We start from the raw sequence: 13,062 nt of genomic DNA on the forward strand, positions 1-13,062 counted from the left end.
GCTGACTGCAGGAATAAGGGGATTTTTTTAGAAGCTGTCCGTGCTTCCTGCCCGAGTTTGGTGTCCCCGAGGTTGCTGGTCTGGCTGCCCCAGGGAGAAGATGCCACCCCAAAAGTTCGTTCCCTGTGTGAGAGCCGCACTCCTCCCTGCAGGTGATGCCAGAGCCAGCCCCAGAGCAGGCAGCAGATGGTGGGAAGGGCAGGGATGCTCTCAGGGTGGTGATAGCAACAGGGCTGCTCCCCAGGGAGCCCCAATTCCCTGAGGATGGGCACCTCACCAAGGTCTGAAGAAGCGGAGAAGCAGCTGGGGGAGACCTCCTCTGCTTCCAGGGGTGTTGGCCACGCTCACACCAGGGAGAAAACTCTGTAAAGTGACCCTGCAGCTTCCCCTTCCCCAACAGAAGGCAAGGGCATCCAGCAGGGATGCGGGGGGTGGCTGGGAAAGGGAGTCCCGGCACCCACGGCAATCAATACCCGAGATCAGAGGCAGGAATTGCCTCTCCAGGGGTTGTGCAGCACCACACACAGCAGGACTCCCCCTCCTCCCCACAGCCTCCACCACTGACAGAAAATCAGGCTTAATCCGAGCTTTGTATTTTTAATTATCTTAAATTTATGCCACAAAGCACGGGGGCCGGGGGCTGTCTATTTGCATCCTCGGAGATATTTATTTGGAAACAATATCATGTTTTCCTTAAAACAAGTTTTATCTCCCCGGCGCGTGCCTGTGTGTGCCTGTGTGTGTTTTGCCTGAGCTCCGGTTTACATTTCCTGATGGATGGATGGGGATTCAGAGCCCTTTTCTCTTTTTTTTTAAGGTGGTGCATAAAATGTATTTATTATTCTTTATCTCCTACCTCTCGCAAGGAGTCATTTGTTTTCATTCAGAGAAATGAATACGATGTGAAGCCTGAAGAGTAATAACACAGCGAAATGACAACGGAGGAGCGAGACGGGAATCTGAGAGATACAATGGCAGGTTAGTAACCTCTAAAGATCACTGCTGCTCTCAGTGCTACAGTATTATTGAGTGTCCAGTCTGGCTTGCAGCTCCATTTAATAAAAACATATGAAAATCTCGAGGAAATTCGGTCTCGAATTTAAAACCTGTCCCACTAAACACGGATAATCTGGATATACCCAGATTACTTCCCGCTATCTGGTGGGGAGGAAGAAATTAATACCAGTTCTTTCTGCTTCTTAAGACAATGGCACGAGTCAAAACATCCCTGTGCTCTTTGGGTTCATGAAGGAGTGAGTGACAAATGAGACTTTATTTATAGGCCTTTTCATGGACTGGGCAGCGGGGGCGGAAAAGGGTTAGGGCTGGAGAGCCCAAATGACCTGCCCTGACCTGGGAATTTCTGCAGTAAAAAGGCCCAAGGACAAGCAGGGTTCAGGCTCACCCTGGTGTCATCCAGTGGATGTTTTCCCCCCCAAGTCACAGCAGAGATCACAGAGAGGTGATGCTCTGCTCTGCTCTGCTCTGCTCTGCTCTGCTCTGCTCTGGGAGGAAAACCAAGCAGCACCAAAAGTGCCTCAGCATCGTCTGGGATGAGGCAAAATCCTGTTATCTCCACCCAAAACAACCTCACACACCTGATTTCCCTCCTCCTGCCCCCAAAAAATCCCCCATTGCCCCTGAAGTCCTGGGTGCCAACAGCCTCCCTGAATCCCTCTGTGGTTCCTCCCTCACTGATGCATCCTTCCATTTCTTGCCCTGTTACCTGAGCCACACACAGTGGCACACAGGAGCCACTTCCATCAACACCCAAAGAACAGAAAACACCTCTTTTTGCCAGGACATCCACCTATACACTTCAAGACTCCAGCAGCAAAGAGGATGAGCCAATTAGAAGAAAAAAAAAAAAAAAAAAAAAAAAAAAAAAAAAAAAAAAAGAGAGAGAGAGAGGGAAAATCTAAGTTAGACTGTGCGGGGATTTTTCTATTATTCTTTTTCCCACGCCATTTTACAAGTTTGTTAAAGCAGCAGCGCGGTGTTTAAGTCGCTGGCTGTTACAGCTCCGGGCTGAAGCGAGCGCAGCATCGCTCAAACCCAACATCGCAGCGCCACCTGCAGCGACCGCGCTTGGTGGCAGCTGCAAAACCCCTCAAACCGGGCCGATCCTTACAAAAAACAGCCCGGGGAGAGGGTACTAATCCAAATCTTCTTCCTCCCGCTTTCTTTTTCACCCCCTTCTGCTCTCCAGTCTTTCAGGTCCTTCCAGCTCGCCCCTCTCTGTTGATAAATGGAGAAAATTGGCCTCTCCTGGGTAACTGTCACCATCCCTGCTGGTGACAAAGGATGTCTTTATCGTGCTTGTGGAGGGTGGGAAATTCTGTTTAAATTTAAAGCTGGGCCAGGGCTCTGTGTTGTCACTGTGACACCCCAGGAGGGACAGGGTGAGCTCTGCCCCTAAGGACAGTTCTCAGTCTGGCTTCAGGGGTGACACACTCTCAGATTTTGGCAGTGCTGCCAGCTTCAGGAAGGGTTGTGCTGATAGAAAATGAGATAAGAGTGCTACCCAAAAAAAAAAAAAAAAAAAAAAAAAAAAAAAAAAAAAAAAAAAAAAAAGAAGTTTGTAGGGAAGAGCAGGATTGTGTCACTTGGTCACTTTGCCTTCCCCTTCTTTTGTAGCATCTCTGCAACCAATTTTGGGTGATGGGTGGAGAAAAAGCTCTTGGGAGGGTCCATCTCAGTCCCACTCTGTGCTTTGTCCAGCATTTCCTGGGGTTTGCACTCTGGGTTGTCTGGGAAGCCCAGGGTGCCCTGGCATGGAGCAGAGGGGTGCCAAGTGCCCTTTCTCCTCTGTCCTGGTTTGCTGCACAGCCTCTGGCAACTCCCTTAACTCCCCTGCCAGTCTTCGCAGGGATACTTTTTTGGGGCAGATTTTTTAGTAAGACATTTATTAAATAACATTTTTATCACTTATCCAGCATCTCCCTCTTCCCAGCCCTTCAGCAGGCACGATGAACTGTCAGACAGGGGCAAAGTTTGCCTGCTTTGTTTTTGTTTTTGTTTTTGACCACTTGTTTGGATGTTTTTTGAGGGAAGCAAAGTCTTCTTTTATATTGTCCCAGGGTCAAATCCAGCAACTCACAGAAGCCACAGACCCGCAGGGTGTGACTGTCCCCTCCCTCTCCAGAGCTCCTTCCCATCAGTGTGTGCACCAATCCATGTTAGCATCTGGATTCAGACACCAGCTCACCAACCCCTCAAATTACAGGAAGATTTTCAGAGGTTTCCAGCCCAAGTTCCCCCTCTTTGCTGCAGTTCCATTCCCGTTTTCTCCCTTCCCATTCCCTCTTCTCTGTCCCCCTGCCCCAACTCAAATCTCCCCAGCAAAGTGCCACTTCCACAGAGGACCTGCCCTTCCAAGCAGACCCCGGCATGAGAGAGATGCTCATTCCCCATCCCCACCCACCCAGAGGGGATTTATGATGCGCTCAGACCCACAGCATCATCTGCACATCTTCCCACCCCATCCCTCTCCCCATCCCAACCCTCCCCCTGCCAACTCTCCCTCCTTGCCTTCCCCCTGCAAACTCCCCCAGGGACAATTTTTCTCCTTCCCCCTTCAAATATTTGTCGACCATTATCGCCCCTGGTCACACCCAGGCTGTCATTTGTCCAAACAAAACAGCAGGAGGAGGGACAGGGGAGAGGGGCAGGTGGACGGAGGCAGGGAGAGATGGGAGCCAGGGGAGCACTCAGGCCATAATGATAAGGGGAGCACAAAACCCAGGCTGGGGCTGCCCAATTAAACGAGGGAACGCCTGAGAGGGGCCACTTTGAACCATGAGATGAGTGAAAGGGAATAATATTGGGAGCAGGCAGGTGGAGTGATAAGATACAACCGCAGAAAGTCAGACAAATTCATTGTGGTTTCATTTTGGAGGACAATACCAGGAGGAAGAGCAATCAATCCCTGCTCAGGAGGGCTGGAGAAGAGCTTTGGGGCAAGATAAGGAGTGGGGATGGAGGGATGAGATGGAGAAATGGGTAAAGAGACAGAGGAAAACAGCGCAGGGACATGCAGGAGGAGCTGGAGACTGTCTGGAAGGAGAGAGGGGAAGGCTGGATAACAACACTGGGGCTGCTGGGCTCAGCTGAGGAGAAGCAGCCCTTAAATCAGAAGAAAATCCAAAGGGAAATAGGACAGCCTGAAGAGAGGAAGGGCTTTACCCACAAATTAGGGCTTTGATTTGGTTTGTTGTTTTTTTTTGTTTGTTTGTTTTTTGGGTCAGGCTCGCTGCTGATGCAGCTCCTGGGTGATGCTCCAGTGGGTACCAGGTGAGAGATGAGGAGCCAGGGCAGAGCTGCAGGGATTTTCACAGAATTCCACAGTCTTTGCAGTTGGTAACACTCTAGAAAGGTCTTTTGGGAAGTTTTCCTCCCTCAGACAGTGGGGAAAGAATACAAAAAATGCACTTTGCAGCCTACCAAACCTCACAGCTAATTGTGGATGTCACTGGAAGCTAAAGAGAGGGGATTTATAAAGCCTCTTTCCTACTTTGGCATTTCTCTCACTCTGGGAACATCCACCCAGCCACCTACTTCCAAAAACTTTCAGGAATAAGATCTCCCTGCTGCCTGTCAAATATAACTGAAACAGCCCCAAACCAGCAGTGAGCCCTATAGACAGCAGGGGGTGAAATGTTTATTTTGTTAGAACCCCAAGCTCCAAAAAAAACCCAGAAAAACACACAAACCAAGCTCAACATTTGTGATCTCTTTTCTTGCTGCAACTCATGCTTTTTAAGCCAGTTGGAAGCAGGAAGAAGGGGGAAGGTTGGCCCATCTTTTTTTTTTTTTTTCCGCACGTGGGGTTGGCAGCACACAGATTTACCCACTTAGGGAACGTGGGAGACAAGAGAGGGGGAGAAGCCAAGCTCATCTCGGGATGCTGTGGGAACCCCAGTGAAGAATAGCTGTTCTTACGTGTCAGCTCCATCACCATGGCATCAGAGAGGGAGAACAGAGGGAGAAATGACAGAAAACAGGGGGGAGTGGGGCAGGGAGACCGAGGAGACAAACAAGAAGGGGATGACATTTCCCTGATGGGCAGTGCCACTTGTTAAACAGTTGGTGTTCAGTATCCTGGGCTTACACACTGAGAGGGGCTGCTGGGCCCTTTAGAAAGGACCTCTTAATATGTTCCCAAATTTATACAAGAAGGTCCTTTCTGGAATGCTGGAGTGGGGCTGGTGCAGTCAGCCCTTCCTAAAAACTTTAATTAAAAAAAAATAAATATATTCACTTATAAGGGAATATTCACAGTAAGACATCTTCCTTCTCACCTTTGTTCACTGCTAGGACCTGTACAAAGCACATGGAATTTGCTCTCCTGTTATCCTGGGTGGATTCATCTCTGGTGAAAATGGACTGTGCCAAAAAACACCTTTGAAGACCTGTGGTCCCTTTGCAGTGCTACAAACTGATGGTGCAGCATCTCAAGTGTACAAATTCCAACTTTTTCCCTCCTAAATCCATTTTCTTTTTGCCTCCTTCCACCTCTATGAATACAAATTTCCAAACAAATTGGGGTAATGGTCTGGAATTCAGCCTTTGGCCACATCCTGAGGGTGTTTGGTGCCATCACCCACATTCACATCAGCAAAATCTGGGATAAGAGCTTTCCCCTCTATAGGGAAACACCTTTTAACCTGTTATTCCTATGGATGTTCCCATCCCCAGTGTTTATTCTGTTTCTGGGTCATGTTGGGATCTCTCCCTTTTTCCTTTCCCCATTTCCCAACCTCATGTAAATCTCACCTTAATTCAGGAGCAGCAAAAAGGGCATGATGATTTTTCTCTCCCCCTGGATTATTCTGGTTATTTTCCACCCCTCACCCAAACCATCACCTGCTCCTTTTGGGAATCTCTTCATCCCAAATCCCTCCCATGTTTTGGATCATCTGCAACACCTGAATGAACATCTCTCCCTTTCCCCTTTCCAAACTCTCCAGCAGCAGGGGATATCTCACATCCTGAAATTGCTCAGCTCTTGGGTCAAAGCTTTTGAATAAAACAACCCAACATCATCTCCTCAAACCCAGGTCACTTCGTGCAGCACTCCTGGCACTGATATTCTTATTAAAATCTTTGAATTAAGTTGCTCCACTCATCTCTTTGAAACCATTTTGACTTCCCCATCCAAGCAAGCAGGCAGAAACCTCCTCCCCCTCCCCTCCCAACACCTCTTGTACAAATCCTCTCCCAAGGAATCAAAGCTGCTGGAGGTGTGAGCTGGCCACGCACGTTGTAGCCCTTTATTATCTGGGGACCCCCACTCAAACGTACAGAGAGATAATGTTAATGGAATGATGCATTTGCTCTGATCTGGAGCTGTCTCAGAAAGATAAATGCCGAGGCAAAGCAGAAGCGTTTAATCAAAAAATAAACCACCTCAATATGTTGTGTATTATTATTTTTTTTTTCTCCTAAAGAAGCAAAGCTTGGTCCTGTCACAGCATGTTATTTTGCCAGCATTATCTCTGTTATTTCTAAATAATTCCATTTAGTGCTGGTGATGGGTAGGAGGGCTGAGATACAAAATCAAATTAATTAGAGTGACCCAACAAACTCGTGTTTGCATTGCGAGATGCAACATGGCAGCAAATCTCGCTGAGAACAAATTGCATTCAAATTAATTTAAGAAAAAAAAATAATTTGGGGCAGATCAGGTTTATTTAGGATCAATTTTAATAAGCTAAAATAAAGTCAAGGCAGTGGGTGATACCATCAGCCAGTCAAAAGCCAACTTTGATAGAGGTTTATACAGCTGAATGACAGTTACCTTCCAAGCCATTATTAAAAAAGCTGGGGGTTTTTTTTGAGTGGCTTGGACAATTAAAAGAGCACCTCAATTACAGCTGCTGGAGATATTAGTAATGAATAAATTATCCACTAGGTTTGACCCTCCCTTCCTGCACATCATTTCCAAATAATTAATTTCCTTGCCACGTTTCGAGACGTTGCATTAATTTCTGCAGCAGAGGAGAGGCAGAAGTGGGGGGCCCTTCTTCACCCCCTTGGCTGGTGATAGACCAGACATGAGGGTTTGGGGGTTCCAAATCAGAAGTAGAATTTGCCAATATTTTCCTGGCATGTCCTTGAGCCAGTATTTCTGCAGGGGTCTTTTCTGATTTTAATGATTCCATGATTTTATGCTCATGGCAGGAGCAGATCCTGGTCTGTCCTCCATGCCCAGGATGGTGTTTGTCCATCTCCCTCTGCATCCCAAAACATCAGGAATGGACTCATGGTGGGCTGAATCATCAGGAGAGCTCAAAGAGCATCAGATGGGCCTCAGCTGAACGAGGTGATGTTGGAATTTAGGGGAGTTTCGTGTTCTTCTTGATGGACCTGCCCTGGATATTCCTGCTCTAGTCCAGGGCCAGCTGTGCTCATGGAACATTCTGGTACAGGAGCTCGTTCCTGCATCCCAGCAGAGGGAATTTGATGAGGATCTTCTGCAGGTCTGGAGCACACAGGACTGCAGGGAGAATCCCCAGCCCTGCTTTCATCCTGCACAGGTGTCACTGAGCTGAGCAGGGCACAGCCACAGGTAAAAAATCAGAGAATGACAGAACAGTTTGGGTTGGAAGGGACCTTAAAATCTCATTCCACTTTCCACCACACCAGGAGATTTTAAACTCACACTTTGCCCCATGCCACCCTTCCAGAAATGCCATTTCCAGGACACAAGCCCTCCTGCTCACATCTTGTCCCACCAGCACAGTTTAATTACCCTGATTTAAAATGTTTCTTTCACTCCTTCCCCATTATCCTTTACCTCATAGACATCAATAGCTGATGGCCAATATTTGGAGGTACCTGTCTTTCAGCACTGCAAAATGAGCATGAGATTGCAATCAGTGCATGCCAGGCCAGGAGACATTACAGAAATTTAAAGGCCTTCCAGTGATTTATGGCTCTTTAATCAAGGCCTTTTAATATTTAATTGCAAAGCCACAGGAGTTGTCTTTATTTCTGAAAAATCTGTTTTGGGGGGAATTATACAACGTGAAGCTCGACGTGTTCTGCATGTCCTGGGACCACAGCCCTCACTGGAGCAACAGGAGAGATAATGTGCAGCTTTTTCCTTATGGCTTTGAGATGCTGCAGTAATTTAAGGTGATAAATTAACCTCCATTACTTTCAAGGAGCTCGAGAAACCATGAAAGGCTCATCAGAGGATCAGGCTGACGATGCCACAGGCAGAGGAAATGTCCCAGGCAGCAGAGATGGGGGAAAATGCAGGAGATTGTGACCAAGACCAAGTCCATCCTACTCCTCGTCCCTCCTGTGGCCCCATGGGATGCTCTGGCAGAGCATTCTCCAAATTTCTGCTGCAGCAGGGAAGGGAGAGTGTTTGGATTTGGGGATTTGGGACACCTCCACCACGATGGCCACCCCTGGCACCCAGCTGAGGCATCACCCCACTGCAGACCTCCCTCAGGTCACACTCCAGGGCTGCCATGCCTTGGATAAATGTCTGAATATTCCCTAAAAGGCTAAAAATTATTTTTTTTTTTTTTCTGAGCATCGAGGGAGGTTTGGAGGTATCTTAAATGTAAATGTCTCCAGTTAAATGAGATGAATCCGACCCTGTGACTGCAGCAGAAGAAGAAAAACAACCCCGTGGGCTCCTTGCTGGGACAGCATGCCCAGAGTTCCTGCTCAGTGAACATTTTGTGATGTCTAAAGAGCAAAAAAGCAGAGAAGGAAAGAGGGAGAGTCTCACCACACACTGGGCAGGTGGGCCATGAACCCAGGTCCCCCACCAGCTGAAGAAGTGCTTCTACCCTGCCAAAACAGCTTAGGAAGAAATCACATTATTTTTCCTGATGGTTTTATTTTATGTCTGAAATAAAAGCAAATGCCAGTTTAATCTCATTTGTATGCTCTGTGGTGGAAATGGATCTGAGTATCAGCTTCACCCTGGCAGGTTGGTGACCTTCAGATGGAGCATGTCCCTCCTTCCACTGCTCCTCTTCTTGAATTTGGACTTAATTTTGGAGCTGCTTTCACCCAGGGCTGCCTCTCATTATGTATGTGGGTGCTGCCTGCCACAGCAGAGATGTGATCTTGCCTGTGGCCTCTGCAGCTCCTCTAGTACAAATAATAATTTCCATCCCATCTATTCTTTTGTTTGCTACTGATCTATATTAAACAGTTGGTGATGACTACATTTATGGGTGATTATTGCACTTATGCTGTGTTAAATCTAAATGTTTGTTTATCTTTATGTGGTCTCTGTGTATACGCTTGCACGGCTTTTAACTTTATGTATTGCAGAGTTCCTTAATTATAAAATCAATAAATTTTTTAAACTTATGACTCTTGCACAGAGAGAAACCCACACACCGTCCATGGCTGGGTGTGACAATGATTCTTGCCTTGAGTTTGTGGCAGAACACAAACCTCAGCTGCAGGAATTGACAGATTTTTTTTAGTTAGTTTGGGGTTTTTTTTTTTTCCTGTCCTCATAGCAATTAGTTCAAACCTCAGCTGCAGGAACTGACAGCTTTTTTTTTAGTTTGTTTGTTGTTTTTTTCTTCTGTCCTTGTAGCAATTAGCTCTCTGTTAGTTTGGCTCATCCTCCAGCTCTCACCAAAGCCTTCCTCCTGAAAATTCTTCTTGTCAGGCCAGGTCTCAGCTCCTTGGAGGTTTTTGACTTTGATGAAAGCTGTGACCACTGAAGGTCACAGCCCAGTGGTGGCTCTTGAGTCAAGGCTTGGAGAGAAGGGTTCAGTCCCCAACTGTGCCTTGGGCATTTCTTGAGTCACATCTACACCATGGAGAAGTCCTGGATGGAGTCAGAGCTCTGTTGGCTCTAACAACAAAGATCAAAAATTCCATCCCTGAGCAGCTCCAGGCTCTTCCAAGATCCCCTCCATCCCTGCCCTCTGGCAGTGGAAGCCATTCCCTGTGTCCTGTCCCTCTGTCCCTTGTCCCCAGTCCCTCTCCAGCTCTCCTGGAGCCCCTTTAATCCCTGGAATGTTCTGGAAGCTCTCCCTGGATCCTTCCCTTCTCCAGGTGAACATTCCCAGCTCTCCCAGCCCTGGAGCAGCTCCATGGATTCCTCTGGATTTGCTCCAGCAGCTCCAGGTGCTGCTGCTGTTGGACTGGACACAGCTCTGCAGGTGAGGTCTCACCTGAGAGGGGCAGAATTCCCCCCTCCCTCCCTCCCCTGCTGCCCAAGCTGAGGGATCAGCCCAGCCCTGGGGGGTTTGTGCTGCTGGACCAGGTCATGCTGAGCTGTACAAAGGAATTAATCTGAGCTGGGCATCAAAGCCACCCCTCCATCATTTGGGGGACACTGCACAACACCCAAAGAACCCATTTGCTTGATTTAAGCTCTGCTCTTACTCCTATTTCACCCCATCCACACCTCCTTTTCCCCTGCAGAGTTCTAGCAACACGTCATAACCAACATTTCTCCCACCCCCAGGAGTCCTGACGCCCCTCCAGCCAATTAAAAGCTGTGAGCTGACAAATCCATCAGTGCCCAGTGCCCAGCACTGCAGAGGAGCCTCCCACAGAAGCAGGAGCTGTAGCCACTCATGTAAACACGAGCTAATCAGCAGCCAGCATTACAGAAGTGTAGTCAGGTGCTGACCCCAATTTCTTTGATTTCAGGCTGTATTTCTCAAGCAGCAGCTCAAATCGGCTCTTTCTTTGCCACTTACATCTAATTAGGATCCGTGCCCACAACGAGCAGGAGAAGCTGTAATTAAACCAAGCCGGGGAGCTGTGGGGGGAGTTCACTCAGGTGGGAATTTTTGGCACTGCAGGAGGTCAGAGGTTCAGTGGGAAATGACCAGCAGGACCTTCACTGTCGACAAAGAATCAAGTTAACTGTCCCTAAAAATGTGATATTTACCCCAGAATAAATGTATCCTATGCCATTACAGGCAAATTTGGCAAAATACCTACATTAATTGTGATAATAAATACAATTATGTTGTTTGGGCCTGTGCACATCTGAGATCAACCTGGACCATCAGTTTAATTCCGAAGATCCCATCTTGTCACACTTCAGTCCCTCACTCATCTTCACTCACATTAATTCTACCCACAGAAATATCAACATGTGCTCAATCTCATGCAGACTTGCCTGAAGTTAGGCAGGTGAAACAGAGAATTGGTAAAAGAGGAAAAAAGAATAACCTAACTTAGCTAAAATTCCTTAGGATCAGTACAACACCTCAACTCAGAGTTACCCTTTTCAGGAAAAGTGACGGGTTATAGATTTGACACTTGGGCAAGATGAAAACCAGAGAGAAAGAATCCCAAAAAATTGCAATTCTGAGGAAAAGGAACATAACTGGTGTAGGAAAGCAGCCTGTGGATGGAGGGGAGTCCCTGGCTGGAGATGGAAGCACAAGTTAGATGTTCCCAGGTCCCTTTGGTCCCACGTGGTCAGAAATGTAATATCACAACTCACTGGAAAACCTCATTTTTGTTACAGCATTAAAACACGTCGGTGGCAGAGGCATCCCAGGGACTGTGTAATTTGAAAAAGACACATTCCAGCAATTACCTTGTGGGGTTTTTTTTCTTCCTCTCCTTTGAAATAAAAGCTGATCTTAATGGTTTCAATTATTTTTCATCCAGTTGCTGCCTTAGGATGATGCGGAGCTTTAAGTACGGGCAGGAAATAATTTCCAAGGGGACATTAAATGTATGTTTATGGAGTAAAATATGTATAAATGCAGACCACAAGAAATGGACTGCAAAGCATTTTATGGAGCTAATTCCATCAGGGGAGGGAAGGAGCCCACAAGTTCACTTGCACAGTTTATAAGGTCAGTGCAATCCCTCACTGGGAATTATTTCTTTCTAAATAACTGTTGCCTGACTATTTTTCTGAAACCAATCCTGAATCTTCCAGGTGGAAACTGATCCTAGGCTAAAAGCTTCCCTGGATGTGGCTGCTTTCCCTCATCCAGAGAACAAAACGTGGCCTCCTCAACATGAAACCAGAATCCAGGAGCTCCAAAATTCTCAGTGCTGGAAGCTCCAAGTCTGCTGGGTGATTTTGGGAAAGACTTTTCCAGCTCCAGCCTGCCTCCTTCTGCAGTAGCTGGAAGGAAATGTTTCACATAACTCAGCCCACACTGTTGTAGGAAGTCAGTCCAGGAAGACATTTGAGGGTTTGAGAGTTTTACAAAGGCAAGGCAGGATTTTTTAAATTTTTTTAATTTTTTTTTTTTTAAATCTGGAAGATGCCTCCTGAGACAAGAAGATGACTTCTGATCTGACTCTTGAAGTGATCATGAGCTTTCTGATTTCCCTGTGAATTTTGAGGCTGCAGGCTCCTGGCCTAAAGGAGCTGTGCTACCTGCAAGCCACAGTTCTGCCTGAGCTCCTGATGCCCCAGAGCATCCATGCCAGCAGTTCAGCCATCCTGGGGAAACTGGGACACATCTGCTGGTGGGATTGGGATAAATCTGCTGGTGGGATTGGGATAAATCTGATGGTGGGATTGGGAAAAATCTGCTGGTGGGATTGGGATAGATCTGCTGGTGGGATTGGGAAAAATCTGCTGGTGGGATTGGGATAAATCTGCTGGTGGAATTGGGATGTGTTTGCTGGTAGAATTGGAATAAATCTGCTGGTGGAATTGGGGTGAATCTGCTGGTGGAATTGGGATAAATCTGCTGGTGGAATTGGGGTGAATCTGTTGGTGTAATCGAGATAAATCTGCTGATGGAATTTGTATGAATCTGCTGGTGGAATTGGGATAAATCTGCTGGTGGAATTGGGATGGGTCTGCACAGGCTGCACAGCTGGAACCATCTCTCAGCTGTACAGCAAAACCCCTGATCTCTTGCTGGACATGAGGAGACCCCCATGCCTGGAAAGCTGCTGCTGCCAGGTTGGCCAAATTCACAGATTCTTGTGATAAAATTTCTTCCCTGTGAGGATCTCATGAACAGAGTGAGTTAGAGGAACAGGGAATCCTGCTCCAGTAAAGCCAAAGCTTCCCTAGAACTGAAATCCAGGGTGATTTCAAGCAACAGGCAGCTCTTTTGGATTCTCATCCCACTA

General features: G+C 47.2%; 1 long non-coding RNA gene across 1 annotated transcript; it reads left to right on the forward strand.

Annotated features, from left to right (window-relative positions):
- Positions 1-611: 611 nt before the first annotated feature.
- LOC148223789 (uncharacterized) lies at positions 612-6,424 on the forward strand. Its single transcript, XR_015804209.1, has 2 exons — positions 612-978; positions 5,317-6,424. It is a non-coding gene; the product is annotated as an uncharacterized LOC148223789 (long non-coding RNA).
- Positions 6,425-13,062: the final 6,638 nt, after the last annotated feature.

The sequence above is a fragment of the Sturnus vulgaris genome, chromosome 5 (assembly GCF_052056855.1).
Source record: "Sturnus vulgaris isolate bStuVul1 chromosome 5, bStuVul1.hap1, whole genome shotgun sequence".
NCBI lineage: Eukaryota > Metazoa > Chordata > Aves > Passeriformes > Sturnidae > Sturnus > Sturnus vulgaris.